The sequence below is a fragment of the Sebastes fasciatus genome, chromosome 1 (genome assembly GCF_043250625.1).
Source record: "Sebastes fasciatus isolate fSebFas1 chromosome 1, fSebFas1.pri, whole genome shotgun sequence".
NCBI classification, from domain to species: Eukaryota; Metazoa; Chordata; class Actinopteri; order Perciformes; family Sebastidae; genus Sebastes; species Sebastes fasciatus.
The window spans coordinates 3082988-3104288 of record NC_133795.1 but is presented as its reverse complement, the minus strand read 5'-3'; the positions used below and the strand labels follow the sequence as shown (position 1 = coordinate 3104288).

Here is a 21301-nt window from a genome sequence, read left to right as displayed (position 1 = left end):
CTTCTGGCGGGAGGTGGAAAGCTCGGCGCCCGGCAGCAGTGGCTCCTCCTCCGGCCAGGAGCAGAGCTTCACCCCGCTGGGCACCGACACCACGCTGCTGGACGCCCAGGCCGTATTACTGGGCCCGCTGGAGGGGAGGGAGGCACGGGAGAACCAGAACCAGGACTGAGCGGGGCACACTGTCAGACCCTGCTGCAGGAAAATTCGAGGTTTTCTAAAGGGAGTCTGGTGCTCAGAAGCTCTACCACTTTTGTCTACAAGGAACGCCAAAATACACACAAAACTAAAGTATCTCATGTGAACTCTAATATAAACTTGTTTCAAATAAAGACCTGGTTCTCTCTACAGTTAAATATTTAAGAATTTGCTGCAGTTAAATTTCATCTTTTTCTGTAATTTAGTGTTGCAAATCCTCCCAATTACAGAATGCATGACACCTCTTCCAAACTGAACGTGATGCAAATGAGCGAACCTAACCTGCTCGGTGCGTCTCTGAATAGGCCTAGTGACGTGACGCTTGATTGAAAACACGCTCTCTTTGGCTCTATGCATGCAAAGTTTCGCACACCTGCTCCACCTCCAACCTGTTTTAATTGTTCAAAATCGACACTTGCAGTAACCGACATAAATCACTCTCTCTCTGTGTAATGGGAAGTGAAATCGCTCGTGGTATGTCTGGACAATTTTTTTGTGCTCCTTTAACCAAAGTTGGCTCGGGCGCTGTATGTTAGGAAGAGCTATAAGACAGGTGATTCCAATGATTAGGGCTGGACCGATACCGACTCATTTAACTGGATCGGATATCAGTGACAATGGGGCCGATAAATTCAACTTATATACTATATACATTATATACTTTTGACCAATTTGTTTCTGCATTAAAAAGGTTTACACCTGAATTGCAATTCCTTTTAATCTGAAGATTTTTTACCAAGTTGCTGGTGCATGATTTATTATTTTAATGATAAATAACAATTCAGTAAATTTATATCTATGTTTTTATTTGTTACATTTTGTTTTAAAAATTTAGGAAAGCAATGTTTAAGTCCAGCCTGATGTTGCCTTACACATAAAACAATGATCCCAGTCCCTTCCACACAGTGAGGCATACAGCTTGTTAATTAAACACTGGTATCGGATAGGGATGTTAATAATTAACCTTTTAACTGTTAACCGACATTAAGCGTTTTAACCGATTAACGCTATCTGTCAAACGGTTAAAAGAAATGTTAATAATTAATTAAAAACCTGAGAAAAACTCGTCACTTGAAGGAGAAAAGCTGGTCCACCTTAAGAGAGTCTGAGCTGGCGTTGGTTCCCGTCTATAGCTCGCTGAGCGGAGGAGTTGTAGCCTCGTAGCATTCACGACAAAGAAAGTGAACACACACTCTCTGCTACACCTACGTTCACAGCTATAACGCCACCAACAACACACACAGAGTCTGGCGGAAACTCGCTGAAGTTATGCCGCACTGACAGACCGTATGTGTGAGACTACAGTGGGCACGGAGCCACCGGCAACGCTGCTAACGTAGCACAAATACACACACTGTTTGTTGGATAATCGCTATCGTTAATCTGGACAGAAAGAGTATCGTTACGCCGGGCAGACACACAGCTGATAACCTGCTAAACTAAACTAAATGTGTGGTGGAAACTTTTACTGGGAAAGTGGCTGGCTGCTAAGATAACGCTCCCAGACGGTGAACTGGAGACTCAGTTGTCTGCTGTGCTCATACACTGCAGCTGGCGTACCGCTGCATGCGGGACACAAATGTCGGTTAACGGTTAATAATCGGTTAACGAGGGTCGGTTATCGGTTAAGAACATTTTTCAAAATAAGCATCCCTAGTATCGGACGATACCCAAAGCCCAGGTATCACTATCTGGTATCGGGACTGGATAAGTCGAATCGGTGCATCTCAAATTTATGAAAACGTCTTCACATGGAGCGTCTCTGGTGTCTGATGTTTCCGTTTCAATGATTGAGAGCCGCTGCTTTAGGTCGCTGCTGAAGTCAAGGTCAAAGGTTAGCGGGTGGTTGTGTTGCCACCGGCTGAAGTCACTGCCGGGCTTATTGTCTAAGAGTGTGTGTGTGTGTGTGTGTGTGTGTGTGTGTGTGTGTAAGTGTGTAAGTGTGTGTGTGACAGTGAATAATAGGAGGCTGTAGAGGGAGGGAGACAGACAACGCCTCAGTGAGGGAGAAAGGAAGAGAAAGGAAGAGAGGACAGGTTGAGTGAGAGAGGTTTGAACCACAGTGAACTTGAACATATCAACTCAGGCTGGTGTGCGTGTGTGTGTGTGTGTGTTTTATTTCCCAGCTCTGCAGCAGCAGGAGGAAAGAAAAACACAGCAGACAGCAGAACAAAACAAACAGAACACACAAGGGCAAAAAGTGCACATATATATTAAGAGGCAGAAAAAAAAAAGCCATTGTTGGAGCCGGGGAACAAAGGAAGCCGGGACAATGGGGGAGAGGCTGACAAAAGCCGCCGGCCGCAGGAAACAGGCCGGATAACAATGCCAGCGGAATGTGCCGACCAACTCGGGAACACGGCAAAAAAATGCGGAGCGCCACCGTTCTGCGGAAAGCATAATAATGATTAGAGCCCCCCCCCTCCCCTCCACCCAGCTCTCCCAGCCTGCATACTGTGTTTCCGAACAAAGCCACCTGTCTGCCAGGGTCCAAGGCTCCAAACCTCACTGATGTATATGCATGTGTGTGTGTGTGTTTAAAGCTGCACCAAAAAACAGAGCCTAAATCACAAACAGTAAAGACCACCTCGTCTTCTATCAGCTGACACGCAGTGAATTCCACCTCTTTGTGGTCACTGCTGGAAATCTGCCTCCACGCAGGAAGTGATAAATCAAGTAGCGCAACAACAAAAAGTGTCTTCAAAAACAAGAGTGACGGGAGACAAACATTTTGGACTGAACCATCGGCGAGCGGCGCACACTCTGATTGACTGCGTCTGTGAGTGACAGCTCAACGCAAAATCAACCTTTTATTCTTCTGCAATGAAAACTTAGAATTAAAGTTTTATTGTGAGTAAACAGTTCTGTTTACTTTCGTTGTTTCCCACCAAACCACTATTGTGTGTGTGTTTGTTTGTGTGTCCTGGAGGCCGGACAAAAACGTGTTTATTGCATTTCCTTCCTCAAATGCAAAGCTTGTGGTTTACACCGACTGAGACTGTGTTTACATCCGTGTTTGTTACAGTAGCTAGCACTGATACCGGCGGCGACAACCTGTGAGTCATCACATCAAAAATGTGGTCTTGGAGACACCAAACAGTAGCAGGAACAACCACAGAGGAGGTTTCGAATACGTCACACGTCACAACGGTGTATAATGCGGTCACAAAACTTTATAGGTGTGCGTCAATAAGATCTAAACAAAAGATGAGTTCAAGGAAGGCTGTGGTCCGTCACCAACTGTCAGTCAGTGAAACAGCATGAAACTGTCTGCAGGAATTATGCAAAGTGATGGTGTTATTCATGACATGAGACAAAAACCTCCAAACAATCTTACTTTCTAATTACATTTTACTCTGCACCATTAAGACAACAGATATTAGTAATGTCCCATTTATATTTATTCTCTTTCTGTAAACTCTTACTGTAAGCACTTTGTCCACGGCCCCGGCGTGGCGCTGTAAAGCTCGTGGCTTGCGTGCCACCCGAGACCCGAGCCTTTCCAAGCCGACCGGAAGAAATGCGCAAGGGGATCCTCCCACACCGAGCGGCCGTCCCTAGCCCGCCGAATTGAATCCCCCGGGCAGACTGCGCGACGGGGGCCGTTACCGGCCTCACACCGTCCACGCGCTGAGCCTCGATCAGAAGGACTCAGGCCCCATTTCCCCAATCAGCCCGTCGGACGGCGATCCGGCGCTGGTCTGTTCCCTCATCGCTCGCCGCTACTGAGGGAATCCGGTCCTGCACCTTCCCCGGTGGTTGGTGTGGTTTCAGCCATGGATGTATTAAGAGAGGTTTCAGGTTCCGGCGCCTTCAGCGGACACGCCCCCCAGCGTCTCCGAGCAGAGAATACTGCTGATTTTTACATGATTGTGAAAGCTAATTTTACATACTTGGCGATTTTTTGAATCATTCAAGTTTGGCTGGGTGGTTAGTAACACATGTTTCTGTGGTGTGACAAACCCAGAATGCAGATTTATTATTGCTTGACACGGAGTTTAAAATAATCGCTGCGGTCCGGATGGGAACGAACCTCGCGTGTGCGTAATGTGTCACTAGAGGACTGTCAGTCCAACAAGAGGGGTGCCGTGCAGCAATCTGTCCCCCGTATCGGGATCCAGTCCCGGGTGAGCAGATTGAAGCAGCACGTCGAGGCCGCCGCATCGTAGTCCCGCTGCTCCGCCGCTAGGGTGACCAGGTGTCCCTCTTTACGAGGGACTGCACAGCATTTTTTATCCCTTAAACCCACGTCCCACATATTGAGACGACGTCCCACATTTTCATCGGCTCTAGTTTTCAAAAGTCAAACCGCTGCAGGACAGATGCTTTATTCAACGGCTGTGAAGAAGGCCGGGAAGGCCGTCATCACGGCGCTGTGTGACACGCTGTTAACATTCCACCGTCTTTGCTACGCTACGCCCAACGGGGAAAATTGCGAATCACCGCAAAGTCACAAGCTGTGCAGATTTAGCCGTAATATGATGGAAACTACCACAAAGAAAAGGAAGAGCAGCTACAACAAAGACTGTGACACTACTCATAAGTATTTATAAGCTGGTCGAAGGCGATGCTCAGAGTTTTTTTGTGAAATTTGCTGGTTAGTTTTCAATTTCACACGAAGGGAATACGACACAAAGCGACACAGTTCATGTGAGTCTCGAAACGAAGAAACGTGTGGCTCAAAAAGAGATGTGCCGATCTCTGGACGCATCCGGATATTAAAGCATAGAGATGTTACGAGTTAAGGGGCAGAATAGAAATGTTTATTATTTAAGTTAGATAGACCTCTCAGCCTTGGTAACGTTGTCCCACATTGTCCCACACAAACATACTCTTTGTCCCACATTTGATTTGTGGGGATCCGGTCACCCTATTCTCCGTGGATCCGTCCAGCTACTAGTCCACTATTTGATTGCGGAAGGCATTGATCTCTCTGACAGATACAGAATAAAAAATGCTAAAATGGGTCACCAAATATATCCATGGGCGGCCCGTCCAAGTAAAGTCTACGTGTGAGACACACTGCTGATGTTTCTAATCGCTTTTACATTTAAATTATGTTTCACAAAACAAATATTTCCGTTGGGCTGTGTAAGTACTGAAACATTCTTCTCATTGAGGAGGTTGTTTTATAGCAGCTGAAAAGGCTTTTGAAGAAAATCTTTTTCACATGAAAGGTTATATTAAAGGTTGTTTCATAAATTTGTATGATTGAATTTGTGCTCATTCAAAGACAGCGTGATGAAATGCTGAAGAGAATACAAAAAAAAACATTGGTATCAGATCGGTTCATCAGTTTATCCCTACAGTAAACTAAATTATCACCCAGTAAAAAAACAAACTAATTAACCATCAGGATGAAGATGATCCACTTTTAATTATTTTTAATCAACTTTCACACTGCTTGTTACTTCCTGCTCTGCAGTAGAAGAAACACGGTGTGCAACCGTCACCAATAAGGAGAGCCACATTCATTTAACAGCTTCATGGAGTTTGGCACGGCGCTCTCCGACAACCAGGCAACATGAAGAAAAAAAAATGCCAGCGTTCTGCCAAACGCATAACACACTGTTGCTACTGCATTTCAACACAAAGCCACCTGTCTGCCAGAGCTCTAAAACCTGCACGGACTGTGTGTGAATGTGTGTGAATGTGTGTGAATGTGTGTGTATGTGTGTGTATTCAAACTCTGAATCATAATAAAAGAACATTTCACACAGCTGATGGTAACTAAACAGCCGGGTGGCACATTAAATACAGCTGCAAGCAGGGGGGGGGACAACAGCACTCAGACTCATTGGATGCCACCTGCTCGACTACTGTTGACTTTGAACACGATATCACACTCAGTTATTTGTGTGTGTGTGTGTGTGTGTGTGTGTGTGTGTGTGTGTGTGTGTGTGTGTGTGTGTGTGTGTGTTCGGGCCAAAATCTTGTTTTCAGGCCAAAATTGAAATTTCCTAAACAAAAAGAAAAACTCTCCCGTGATCTAAATGCTGTTTACAAAACACTGATAAAATAAAATATCAGCACACCCGAAAGGATCTGTAACAGGCGGCAACCTCCAGGTCTGAGAAGTGAAGCGCTTTAAACTGTCATTCTCTCTAACAGCCAGCAGGGGGCGACTCCTCTGGTTGCTAAAAGAAGTCTGATTGTATAGAAGTCTATGAGAAAATGAGCCTACTTCTCTCTTGATTTATTACCTCAGTAAACATTGTAAACATGAGTTTATGGTCTCAATCTCTAGTTTCAAGTCTTCTTCAATACAGCATGATGTTCATTTAGTAAATGATGGTCCCATTTAGAGTCAGATAGACCATAAAGCAGGGAATGCTTTAGGGCGGGGCTACCTTGTGACGTTGTCCGGTCTGGGAGTTGTTCGTGTTTTCGTCTTACAACTTTAACCCTTTCACAGTCTGTTTTCAGTTCATCAACATTTTTGATCGCCTAAAAAAGACCGTAACACGGCGGGGTTTTTTCTTTTTTTTTGTGCGATTACTTCGCATGTCATTATTTCTTTTTGGAACTGTTGTTTTTATCATGAATACTTTCACACACAATATTGTGTGGCGGAAAAATGTACTTATTTTTTCGGAGCAGGTTTGATTTTCTGAGCTTTCACAACATGAATAAAGGCATCAATCAATCACGTTGTGCGGTACTTATTAAGTTGCACCTTTATTGATAAAACAACAACACAGAGGCTTCGTCGTCCGAATCAAGAGTATAGAAGCAAAGAGACAGTCCAAAATGGCAGAAGCGTAGCTCTGCTGCTGGGCGCTGATGTTGCAACGGAACGAACAATTGACATTCACTTCTTGGCGATATACGACAGCAAACTTTATTACTCCTTTTACTACCTTTCACAACAAGGTGACCATGGCTCACATACCCCCCCCCGCTCACTGCTTGACCCCTACTGAAGTAGGGCCAAAGGTTTTGCCCTATTTGGAACTAATGGAATCAGTCTATTGAGCACGGTCTAGCTTGTTATTAGCTCACCTTCCTCAGGAAAGTAGAAGACAAATATGGTCTGTCTTGTTGATGCTCTCCAGGTTTTAACCACTTCATTGAGGCCCGAACACCGACAACGTCGAGCCAGCGAAGGCCCTATTGAAACTGTAGAAATTATTGTTCTTTTTCTTTTTCATGCAAATGAATTGCCTTTTTGAGGCCTTTCCCATGCTCAAAAAGTTGTAAAACTTGGCACACTTATCAGACGCGGTGAAAAATTTGATATTTTAAGAGTCTCAAGCTTGGGTGTTGCAAAATGGTTCAATAGCGCCCTCTAGAAAACTGGAAAAATTGAGCCCCTTGCGCCGGTTTATACTAATAAAATTAAAACTTATGTCGAAAAAAATCACAGTTTTTGGGCAAAATGTCAAAGCTTTTGGGCACCCTGGACTTCTAACCCACAAAAGGCACAACTAAACCACACTGTCAACCATCACACCAACTTTGAAGCTCCTAAGTTAAATAGTTTCGGAGTTCTGCTCCGGAAACAAAAGTGTGAAACAGGAATGGACGGAAGGAGGGACATGCGGAGCGCTATATATCCCCGACTACGTTGTTGCGGGGGGTATCATAAAAGCCCTAGACATATAATATTCGCAGGCGCATTTGCGTGCGGTTTATTCGTCACACCCCGGTGTTTAAAGGCCTTAATCCTGTCTGATGGCTATTTTCAGGTGTGAGAAAGGAATGAGGATGGAGATGGAGAGGTGAGAAACTGTTTAGCCAACACTGCAGCGGCCACCGCCAGTATCAGCGAGGGGTTGATTATGTGACGGGCGGGGGGCGAGTTCTGTCCCACGGCGAGTTATTCCTGGGTCCCCCCTCTACGTTCCACAGAGGACTGGACTGTAGAGCTGCCACAGGTGGCTTTCACACGCACTGCACTGACTCTGTGTGTATGTGTCACCCAATGCAGAGGTATGCACTGAATCTCAGCGATGCTCAGAGCCGCTGACAGCCAGGAATGCTTCAAGGTGTGTGTGTGTGTGTTTTACAAGCACAATGTTTTTTTTTTTTTTTTTTAAACAATGCTTCCAGCGTCTTAGCAAGAACAATAGGAACCAGTCAAGGTTATCGCTGCCTCCACATCAGTCTCATCTACTTAAACACACACTTAGCTTATGTGCAGCTGACTGCACCCGTGTGGAACCTGACCTTGTGTATGTATGCATGTAGTGCATGTAGTGTGTGTTGCATGATTTGCATAGCGTTGCCTTCGTTGGAGGTTATCTGATTGTGGCCTGTTTCTCCAACCACCTACAGTGTTGTTCAGCTTTTATAGGCGCTCACCGCACGCCGCTGAGAAATCACTATAAAACAAACAAGGCCTGAGAGCAGCTGTTGAGCGAAACAAAGTAGAACAAAGCGACCAAAAACTACTTATAGACTTCTGCAACAAGTTTTATCATATTAAAAATATATATATATATACATATAACTGAGGGAATAACTGACTGTACTCGTGAGTTCAGCTGTGTGTTTGAGGAATCAAGCATTGTTTGTTTTTATAAAAGGAGTATGATCTGCATCATTCAGCCGTCAACATATTGACACCTGTTTCTAGGAAATAAAAAAGAAAAACAAGTAAAAGTGCACTGGAAACAAAGAAGATATGAGAATAAAGTCACAAGTTTACGAGAAAACAAATGTAATACTAAGAAAATAAAGTCAGAAGTTTACAAGAATTTTTTTTTAATATTATGAAAATAAAGTCAGAAATTAACGAGAATTTTTTTTAATATTATGAGAATAAAGTCAGAAGTTTACAATAAAAAAAAGTCGTAATATTACGAGAATAAAGTCAGAAGTTTACGATAAAAAGTCGTAATATCATAATATAATATTAAGTCAGAAGTTTACATGACAAAAAACTTTATTCTCGTAATACTACGACTTTTTTCTCGTTAAGTTATGACTTTATTCTTGTAATATTAGGACTTTTTTTTCTTCAAATAGTATGAATTTATTCTCATTAAATAACAATTTTCTTTTCTCGTAATATTATGACGCTATTCTCGAAATCTCTGATTTTTGTTCCCCTCAATGTGGCCCTAATACTCCATCGTAGTCAATGAGACAAGAACTTTGTAGTAATTGTTATTTACGGGAAAAATATTACACAAAATACCCAACAAACGACTTTTAAATATGTGATTTGAGTGAAGTGACCCTTTAAAAAGAAGCCCGTTGTGGCTCGCTGCCAGTCGGACCCGGGTAATAGCTGTGCTGCTACAGAACTACACCCCCCCTGCTGTGAGGTGAACGCTCCTGTCGCAGAAGAGAGGGAGGCGATGGACGGAGGACGGAGGACGGAGGGAACATGCCTGACTTCACAGATAAAAATCAGCTCCTCTCCTTTGAGCGCTGACAACACCGAAACCTTACACTTCCCACGACACAAGAATCACTTCACACAAAACCTTCAGTTACCCAACAAGTTGTAACACGCAAAACCTAACATTTCCCCCCCGGGGGATTGGCAATGCAAATCCCTTCTGTTGTTCTCTCTTTCTTTTCTTCCTTTGTTTCCTTCTTCTGCCTCTCAGTGTTTTCTTTTCTTCCCTTCCTCCCTCCCTCCCTCCCTCCCTCCCTCTCTCCCAACAGAAGCAGCTTGTTGAGTTTATGTCGTCCATGTCGCTTTCCAACTAGTGCCTGAGGCAGAATAGCTGAGAGAGAGAGAGAGAGAGAGAGAGTGCACAATAGACAGAGAGAGAGAGAGAGAGAGAGAGAGAGAGAGAGAGAGAGAGCGCCAGGAGCCGGTCTCAGCAGTTGAGAGCAGCAGGATAAAGTGTTCGACATCTAAAGAGGTTTACTTGGTGATAAACAAATAAAGACGTTCTCATTGTCAACGCTGAGACTGACAGCTGTAATGGCAGAAGGTTCCCTGCAGGAACGTATCAAAGGCAGAGAACCGCAACACGTTTCAGTCAGCTGGCTCGAGCACAGACGTCTATCAAACAGCAGCAAAAAAAAAAAAAAAGCAAATGTAGAAAACCTCACACCCTGATCTTTGCATATTCCCACAGCCGGTTCACGCACTCATTTTCTCACATTGTTCAACTGTCGGCTGCGTCTCGTGACAGAGCTCTGGCAGTAAGTTTCCAACCTTCCGTGCAGTCGTGTTAAGACAAGTGTGAACTAATGTATAAACAAATGTTTGGGGAAATGATTCGCAGTTAGCAATATTTAATTAGGGGTGATAAAACAATCCGGCTTATACCGCACCAGCTAGTAGTGCCGGTCTGCCCACAGGGCCTGATCATGTCGAGAGCTTCACTGAAAGACTGTAGTCAGAGATGTCCTGAAGTCACATATATCAGTCATTGGCAGGAATTATTTATAAAAAAAAATTCCCCAGCAACCCAAAAATTGAGGATTAAAGACATTTCCCTCACAGATTAGTGGTATTTCCTTTTTAATTTATAAGGGACATGTAATGTTTTATACTTCTGGTGAATATAATCCAATCAATCTTATTTCCATAGATGTATTTTGTATATACAGTTCCCTTTGTTAACACCTTATTTTGAAACTAGTCACACGTTTATACTTCCTCTAACTTCTCCAAGGTCGTCAGCTCCGTTCTCTTTATCCATCCATGGTCAGCTCCATCGGGGCCGTTTGAATGCATTTAACATAATGTCAGTATCTGGGTGCTCTACAGTCGTAGCGTCGGCCCATTTGACCACGGAGAAGAGAGCGACGGCCGGCTCGACCGCACGTTACCGCGATACGATAACGTTTCCTGTCCGTGACGGAGTTAGCATGCAGCTTTAGCCGTGATGTCTAGCTCTGCTTTTCCTGTCAATGTGTGAAACCCAAAGCGTTTCCATCCTTTACTGGATGTGTAGTGTTTACCACGCTGGATTTAACTTGTGAGGGTGCAGGTCGTATCCACGCTGACCCTCCTACGCCGTTTTCTACTCTTTCGTTTCGGCTCGCTGTGGTTTGTTTTGGTTGACGGATACGGAACGGATCTGACGTCACGTTACTCAGACTACAACAATAAAAGCAGTAACAGTAACAGTAAAGCAATTCTAAAATAGATCAAATGCATAGGTGCATCGTCTCCTTTGATTGACACTCAGTGAGGGATGTTCGATAGGATTCAGCTCATCAGAGAAAAGTAAGCAATGGAAGTTCTCATAAAACTCAAGAGTTAAACTTTGTGCAGAACCAGTTAAGGAAAAACACTAATTTTAAAAAAAGAAATTCAAAGCAAACCATTTGAAAGTCTAAAACCTAAATTTAAAAGAGCATACATCCATGCAGTTCTCTGTACTGACCTGGTCGGGAGGAATGGATGCGAGGAGATCCAACAGCGCTCCCTCACTGGAACGGAGCTGCTGACACAAGTCATAGCGACTGACTCTCTCTCACCACTAACGCCTGCCTTTTCTACCCTTCTGTTACCTCTGACCCAGCCACCCCTCCTTCTCCTACCTCCATCTCTCCTCTCAAGAGGGGAAGTACAAAGAGCCTCTTCAAATCCCACCGTACAGGGGCTTCATTTGCATAATTAGCATGCTGTTTCAGGTAACCGTCGCCGCAGCCCAGACGAGCGCGATACCGATCGAACATCAGGCCACTAACAGGTGTGATAGCGGTGTGATAAGAGCATTCATCGGGCTTCGGACTCTTTCTAAACAAAGTCGGCTTTATCCTCTGTTATGATTTCCTGGAAATGTGGTTGAAACTGGAGAACGAGCGGTCAGAATAATGACAAAGCCGTGGAGTGTAAAGGCCAGGAAATAAGGCAACATGTAGACGACAGAGTGAGATAGAATCACACTATTCATTGTTACTGCTCTTTAATATCATTTTTAATTGAGAACGTGTCAAATTTTCAATCTACTTGTAGACACAATAGCCTGATTATTAAATCACTAGTGCACTAAAAAGTCTTTATTAATGCTTTTTCTGGTCCTTATTAAAATCAGAAAAGAAACAGTTTGAAGCTGAATGAGTTCATTAAAAACTGTAATCTGTGATACTTGACTCATGTTGTGATTCTTTATGGTTTAAAAAATAAAAATAAAAGATTTCTTGCCGTGCACATGTTGACTGTTTCCTACTAGTTTTTACTTGAGTTGTGACGACATGCCAACACAATTTAATCTATTTGATTTGTGGACACAAATTTCCCTTTTTTTGTGACTTTCAACAACGTATTTTTCATGCTTTTTCTTCTGAATGTCCAGCATCACGTGACGCACGTGTCAATTTCTGCTGCAGTCTTTTCAAAACAAAACTACTTAGTTAAGTTTAGATATACAGTAGATCGTCTTGGTCAGGATTAGGCACTACAAACTACTAGGTTTAGGAAAAGATGGTGGTTTGGGTTAAAACAACACCAGAAGTGGCGTCACTTAAGTACAGAAGTTGCATGACAAATACATCAACGTTGACTTCTAGTCACTGTGACGTCAACAATTGGTTTGTGGACTTTTGAAGCCTTTGGCATTTTGTCCGTTGTCATATTGTTTTGTTATTGTTGTTTTTGACACGAGAGGGTGGAGCTAAGTACAACCGAATGCTAAATAAAACATTTTAAGGCGACCAAAATGTTCTAATTAACTTTCATGAACTGAAAGAACACTGTGAAAGTAAGGTCAAAAAAAAAAATTGATAGCATAGAAGAAAATGAACATTGTTAATACTCCACATTCGGTCTGATGTAGCGTCATAGTTAGATGCCTCATAATACAGCAATATCTGAAAACATTATCTGAACACACACTGTTCACAGAGTCTATTAAGACTGTCTAAAATACCCGATTCTTCCGGCTTCATGATGTAAACAAAAAAGAGAAAACAAAAATGCTGTATTGGTGAAAGCTGTAAATGTCCAATTACGATTTCGAGGGGGACTGTAAACGAGAACCGTACTGCCAGACTGCATATGTGTGAACACCCAATATAGTATAAACAGTCTGCGGTCTGAGTCTGGTGTCCGTTTTGGGCCTTTAGTTGGCAATCGACTCTATTATTGTCGAGTCAAGTTTATCTGTATAGCATGTTTAAAAACAACTGGAGTTGACCAAAGTGTTTTATATATTTATATATATCATCAACAACAGCACTTTGGGTTTCACACATTGACAGGAAAAGCAGAGCTAGACATCACGGTTAAAGTTTGTTTGTTTGTTTATCTGTTAGCAGGATTACTCCAAAAGTCTGCGATGGATTTGAATGAAATGTTTTGGAGGGGTGGGGTGTGGCATAGTGAACAATCCATTAGAAAACTGTAGATTCAGCGTTTTTTCACATTAAACTCTGTGAAATTACAGTTGAGTTGGACCAAAGCACACTCTGTGATTGTTGGAAAGAGTAACGACGACGGTTTAGGTGAGTTTTAATTTGTTTCTGTCCAGTTTGAATGAAGTGTTTTACGATGCTCCGCTACGTACAGCTGATCTCAACATAAACACAAATACACGTGGATGATGATGCAAGCTGAACGGAAGGGGGGGGGGGGGGGGGCGGGGGGGGCAATCGTACTCGGGCAGCTTGGCGGAGGTCTGCGCTCTCCGAGTGCCATTCTAGTGTTAAATGCATTCAAACGGCCCCGATGGAGCTGACCATGGATGGATAAAGAGAACGGAGCTGACGGGAGAGCTAGAGGCCACCTTGGAGAAGTTAGAGGAAGTAGAGACGTGGGACTACGTCTAGTTTTCAAAATAAAGTGTTAACAAAGGGAACTGTATATAAAAATAAGATCTTTATTCTTTGATTTTTGAGTTGCTGAAAAAAAAGAAATGTAATAAATAATTCCTGACAATGACTGATATATTTGACTTCAGGACATCTCTGAATTTTTACTGAATTAATTCAGATATTTTCCAAAGTAAAAGTCTCTAGTAGTGTATGATTCTACTGAATACTGAATCGGTACCCGAGTGTCGTGATCGTATGGAACAGGGAGATCGGTGTATCGTCTCAGCCCTACTGCACAGACAGTCTAGTTTTATGAAAAGACCATCTTTCCAAGATCACACAGACAGATGAAGTCTCGAAGGATTGTGTGTTGGGGTCTTGAATTATTCTTTTATCGGAGAGGTCGGTAAGATGTCCACACTCACACACACACACACACAGTCGTGGAACAAAGCTCGGTTGCGTTGCTGACTGGGCCTCATTAGAGAATGAGCTCTCAGGACCGGAGACACAAAGAGCCTTGCCCTCTTCTCCTTTCCTTCCCCTCTCCTCCTCTGTTCTCCTGGCCTTTTGATGTCAAGGGTACTGAACTGGTATAGTGCAGAGTCCAAAGAATAAGCTCATCACGAATACACACTCATTTTTTGTTGTTGTTTTTTACCTTGCACCGTGTGTGTGTGTGTGTGTGTGTGTGTGTGTGTGTGTGTGTGTGTGTGTGTTTGTGTGTGTGTGTGTGTGTGTGTGTGCGTGTGTGTGTGTGTGTGTGTGTGTGTTTGTGTGTGTGTGTGTGTGTGTGTTTGTGTGTGTGTGTGTGTGCGTGTGTTTGTGTGTGTGTGTGTGTGTGTGTGTGTGTGTGTGTGTGTTTGTGTGTGTGTGTGTGTGTGTGTGTGCTGAGAGATGAGCCCTGATAAGGTGCTGTTGTTCTGTGGTCAGTTCATCACACAAAGAGCAGCGATTGAGTGATAGAGACATCACAAAGACTACATTTTACTCCTTTTTCCTCTTGGAGTTCAGGGGCTGCCCCATATACTGTACGAGGCCCGCCCACTGCAACCAACCCACGCACAACAACACAGCTCACACACACTTTCGATCCCTTCTCCCCCTTTAACCAAGGGGATTCCATGAATATTATTACATCTATACCAGGAAAAGCAGAAGTTACGTAAAAGAAATGACCCAACGAGGGGATGAAGAAACAAAGCGTGATGCAGATTCACTCACTTTTTATCCGTCGGTGGCGAATGAATTGATACGGAGGGGGAACATTATTTGCCATATGATCACAGAGTTTTCTGTTCCCGATGAAAAGATCACTTGTGTCGGTAAAATGGCAGCTGTAGTAAATTTGAGCTTAAAAAAAAGAAAAAGAAAAAGTCATACACTATCATCCGCCAGCATCAGCATGCACTCAGCGCCCCCCGTGTGAATGCATGACCTGTGGCAAAACAAGCAAACAAAACAGTGTTTTATGTTATCGGACTAGAAAGAGGACGGCGATTTGTGGTCCTGTAAATAATTTGAGTTTTGGAAAAGACTTGTGGAAGCTTTCGTATATTTCTAATAACACAAAATGCTCTGTGGTTCGCTCTGTGTGTCGAGATAAGGGTGGCAAATAAAATAAAAATAAAATGGCACTGTTTCTTTAGGGGCCTTTAAAAGAACACCATTTCCCACAAGCCCAAGACTTTGACGATGAGGCCGCGGCTGTGGCGAGTCCAGACATGGCTGTAAAAGCTTCTGTATGGTTCAAATGAAGTTGAATCTGAAGTGGTAGCAGTCAGTATATATTTGGCATCATTGGGCAACAATCCCATAATAACCTTTCAGCATATTGTAATTCAAGTGTTCTGAGAGATAACTAGACTTCTGCTCCTCCTCATGGCTCTGTTTCCAGGCTTTAAAATATCTAGCCTGTGACGGGAGACTTTGACCAATCACAGGTCATTTCATTGAGAGAGCGTTCCTATTGGCTGTGCTCCGGAACTTGGCGTTCCTTCACCAGATTTCACAATGGCGGCGGCGTCACAAACTTTCTAATTTTACAGCTAAACCGTGCACTACAAGATGATTCTGAGAACATCTGAGGAGAGAAATAGGCATTAACATAACAGAATATTGATTCATATTTGATCAGCGCTGCCTAGTTTGACTGTTTGGTCGGAGTTCAGAGTGATTGACAGCCATCTCTCATAGACAGCAGCTGGACAGCAGACCTCAGATCAGCTCTTACTGCTTGTTTTCCTCCGGTCTGTGAAATCTTGCAGATGCGGTTAGGAGCACCGGAGGACACCGGAGGAACATGATTTTTTTCAGGTTACCGTTTTATAAAAAATAACTTATTTTAATCATATTTGCTCTCACCTACTTCAGCTTTAATCCGCCCTCAACTTCCCGATGTTGGACCTTCCGAAAATGACAATCCCACAAACACTTTCAAAACTTAGGGCCTGCGTCCATATAGCATTTTTTTTCTGAGCGCCAGCGTCTTTCTTCAATTGTTCCCGATGAGGAGAGAGCGTATGCGGCGGATCTACAGTATGAATCTTTATTCATAGAAAATATTCATGTAATGTTGCATGCAAAATAAGGGGATGCACCGATTGTGAAATTGTGGGCCGATGCCGATGTTTAAAATAACAATCTGTCTGATAGCTGATGTTTTTCTTTATTTTGTTTTTGCTGTTATTTATTCCCTTTTGTTCCAGAGAAACAAAGACCTCTTCATTATAAAAGAAAAACTGAGGTGTTTTAAAGTCATTCAGCGTTTCATTATACTGTCTCTGAATGAGCACAAATTCAATCATACAAATTTATGAAACATCTTTAATACAACCGTCTTTCACATAAAAAATATTCTTCTTTTTTTAGAATAACTGCTTTAAAAGCCGTTTCAGCTGCTATACAACTACCTCCTCAATGAGAAGAATGGTTCAGAACAGCAGATCTCATGGGAAGGCGTATAAATAGCAATAATAACATTTCCGCTTGTCATGTCAACGCATTTTAGGCTTTTCCGTGTGTCGTTTAACGCCACGTCATTACTGTGAAACGGTTGCAGTTGTGTTTAGCTAATAAAACCACTCAGGAAAAACATCACAAACTTTACTAACGTAACTTCAAAATAACTCACCAACACTTTGGGACACGAACACCGGTCTCCTGGTTGAAAGTCTCACACACCATAAGCAGTCTCTCTCACAACGATGTGGCGCCGCGTCACTAGCTCGGAGCGTAGCACATTCACGTGGATAGGTTTGTTTTCATTGCAGTCAGTACAGACTACATGGCGTGAAATGGCACATCAAAATCAACAAAGGCGTTGTTATTTCACGCGGAATTACTTACGAATTAGCGTGTCATTCATTCGCCATTTGTTGCGAGCGGACTGTATCAACACTGACGAGGACTTACAATGAACAGACTGCATATGACTCACCCCTGACCACGTAGAAAGGCTGATTTTCCTAAACGAAAGCACAAAGACTTTCGTCTGTTGTCAGGAGATCAGGGCCGACTATTTTACTTAAAGTAGATAAAGTTATTTTTAGGCTGCAGCCCTTTTTATTGAAACATGAATGAATGAGGCTTTGTCTGAAGCTCTCATCAAAGACCTCTTTTAGTCAATAACTTTAAGTTGTTAAAAAGCAAAATCATCACAAGGAAATACTTTTATGATGAAATGATTACTGATTATTAACATCATTTGCATCCTGTTTGTTTCCGTCATCTGTTTGTGAGTTGTTTTTGAGTTTCTACAGAACTGCGTCAGCTTTAACATTAACCTAGCCGTATGTAACCGTGCACCTCTTCGCACTAAAGAGCCCACATCCAGGTCAAATGCTGCAAAACAAGAGATATGTTTAGGGCTTTGTTATGGCCCACAGTTTAAGCTAAGTATCCACTACATATATATAACTATTGGACATGTATTTACAGCAACCCCGTCTGAAAGGAAGGCGTTAAAATACCACGACATTGCGCATGCCATGAGCGTTTTCGCGTCATTTGTACGCCACGCAAACGTCTGTTAGTAACCACTCAGTTAGGATAAGGGAAAACGCCATGGTTGGGGTTAAAATAAGTAAGTAAACTCAGTAAGTAAAGTAAGTAAAACAGGTACAGAAACAACGATGGACAACAGGTCACAAACGTCAACAAAAAACCAAACACCGGTCAACAACGGTCTTGAACACGGGACTTTTTGTTTAAAAGGACCGGTGTTTTGTTTTGTAAGTTGCATTACTGACATTTGTCGAGCGTCGATTTTCAGATGGTTTTTTTGTTGACGTTTGTTACCTGTTTTCTGGTCCAACAAGTCTTGAACAAAGATCTCCTGGTTAAAAGTCTGGTGTTTGTTGGGCCCATCCACTAGGGATGCGATGGTGAAGACATTTTCCCACCGGTTAATAAACTTGTGACAACACCGGTGTTACCGATTACACCGGACATTTTACAAGAAAGAATGACGGTCAACATGTGTAGTGCGTTTACTACAATCTTTACCGTCGGGTGGCGGTGTGTCTGGCCTCACCGGTAGAGCTTTCGCTGCAGGGCCGCAGGGTTCTACCTGGCGCCGCTGTGCCGCACACACCGGCTGTGACCGCTCCGTCCTCCTCGCGGCGATTACCTCATTAACGTTATGGTTCCCTTACAACACCGGGTTTAAATCTGAAATACTGCCATATAGGCGCTTTTGTTTTTCGCTTCGACACCAAATCCTCCGCCATCTCTCGGTCTGTCAACTCTCTCGTCAACGTGTGTGAAATCTGACACCTGCTACTCTGAGCTGAGACTCCTTAAGATGCATTCACTTTCAGATTGTAGCGTCCGTCGTCTGACTATCTATTGATTACACGGCGCTGATATGCCAAAATGAACTAAATGGGTTTAATTCTTAAAAAAAAAAAAAACAACGGTGGGGGGAGGGGGGGTAATGTAATCGGAGTGTGCCCGACCACCGTGTAACACCGGTAACACCGGTAACACCGACTACCGCGATAAGCCTACCATCCACCTCCGCCCCTACCCATAAGTGTTCTTCATCGCTTTTTATACTACATCACTAACTCTTACCATAACATTTATACGCGGCTACGTTTACATTGCAGTCAGTACAGGATACATGGCGAACAAAAGACGTACTTTCACGCCCTGCGCATTATCGTGGCATTTAACAGGCTGATTTACAGAGAAGCAGTAGATTTCTGATCTGTTCACCTAAAAATACAAAACAGTTTTATTTGCTATTCTTTATCTAAAAGCACAAGGAGATGATTTGGAGATGTGCAGCCCTGTCAGATGGAGCAGCATGTGCAAAGCAGAAGGACGGACTCAGAGAAGGTCACCGTCTTTGTGTTTTTATATGCTCGTCCAATACGAACAACTATTTGTGAGGGTGAGAGACAGAAGCACAGAAAACAACAAGGACTTTCTAAGTGATATCTAAAAGACTGCAGTAATCTCGCCAGTCAAACAGGTGTCTGAGACTGGAGGTAAGTGCACAGGTCGAAGTTCACAGCCTCTCCAGACAGCAGCTGCTGAGCTGCTTTAATGCACTGCTTTCAAGCTCAGACTGTTTGTGATTTTCAGTCGAATTAGTGTTTCAGTGTCAACGAGACGAGAAACAAATACGGCGGGACAAGTCTTCATAGTTACATGACTCACTTTTTCATTCTGGATGTGTCTATCTGTATAGCTGTGTAGCTGAGATGGTCACGATCATGACAAATGATCAAGGTCACATGATCATTTGTCCTATTGATTGGTTGCCGAACGTCTAATCTGTTATGAGCCTATCAGAGATCAGTGAGATAACGAGAGAGGAAGGAAATACAAACGCAAGGAAGCTGGCGTGTCACAGATTAGCGAGAAGCTCTGTTGAGACCGTGATGGACAATGAATGATAACCCTACAATACAAACCAAACTACAACCCATTCACAGCGCTCCAGACCACTAATAGTGGCAATAGTTTGCAAAATAAAAGATTTCTTTCATTCAAAAAACATGGTCATATTGTAAAATGGAATCCATGGCTATAGATTAAACTACTCAGTATATTCACATTTAAAATTGGCTCCACATCGACCAAATACACCATTAAAACACAGGTTAATGCATTATTTCAACGTATCCTCATACAACGGCTCGTATCATATCTTACGAAAAAGAAATTCCTCTTTTTTCATTCATTTTCCTACGAATGTCCAGCAACTCGTGTCAATTTCCGCTTGTTACATGCATACAGTCATTTCAAAATAAACAACTTCCTTAGGTTTAGGCAAGAAAGCTACTTAGATACGTTTAGGAAACAATCAACTTGGTTAGGTTTAGGCAACAAAAATACTTAATCAGGTTTAGGAAAAGATCGTAGTTTGTCTGAACTTACAGGACAAATAAATCAACATTGACTTCTGTCTTCACACCGGACACGAACGTCGGTCTCCTGGGTGAAAGTCCGGTACTTTTTGACCCACCCATCCCCCCGACCTCCTCCCCACACAGCATTTGTTGCTCTTTGTACTTCCTGGTTCACGATTACGTGAATTACACACAAATTGATTTTGTGGGATATCCATGAATTACAGTGCATTACTTTATGGAGGTATAGCTACAAACAGCGTATGACACAAGCCTATTAATTACAATTCAGTAATAACATTTAGTTAACGGACCATTCTGCATTATGAGTACTTCAGTGCATTTTAATACAACACAGTCTCACGGCAGTTCGTGAAATAGTCACGAAATTTGATCTATTTGATTTATTTACATACAGAGCACGACTTTCAACAACCTACGAATGTCAAGCAACACGTGACGCACGTGTCAATTTCTGCTCCAGTCTTTTCAAAATAAAACCACTTAGTTAGGTTTAGGAATAGATCAACTTGGCAACAAAACTACTTAGTCAGCTTTTGGAAAATATCACAGTTCGGGTTAAAATAACTCTGGAAGTGAAGTAATTTCATTAAATTATGTGACAAATAAATCAACGTTGACTTCTGCTTTCACACGAGACCCAAACACCGGTCTCCTGGGCGAACGTCTGGTGTTTTTTGACCCACCTATCCACCTCGACCACTTCCCTACGCGGCGCTCACCGCTCTTTATACTTCCTTACATACAAATTGATTTTGTGCCGACCATCACAAAAGAAATGGGAAATTTGTGTCTATGTTCACGAATCAATACATTACATTTCGTGACTGGGCTGTTTAATAACACTTCTGCACTTTGACTGAAGTAAAACTGACTTGTAATGGATTATTATATGCTACTTTGACTGAATTAAATGATCTGAATACATCTTCCACTAACGTCATCCTCTATGAAAATGTTCTAACAACACAAAGCACAAGATAGCTAACTGATAGCTGAGAATTATTCATCACATTCAGGTTCAGAAATAAAGTTCTGACTTCATGTGACTG

The 21301-nt window shown here is 42.8% G+C and overlaps 1 protein-coding gene across 4 annotated transcripts in view; it reads right to left on the bottom strand.

The window, feature by feature from the left end:
* Positions 1–21301, bottom strand: part of sox13 (SRY-box transcription factor 13) — a 62328-nt gene that overhangs the window by 25598 nt on the left and 15429 nt on the right. The window lies entirely within an intron of this gene.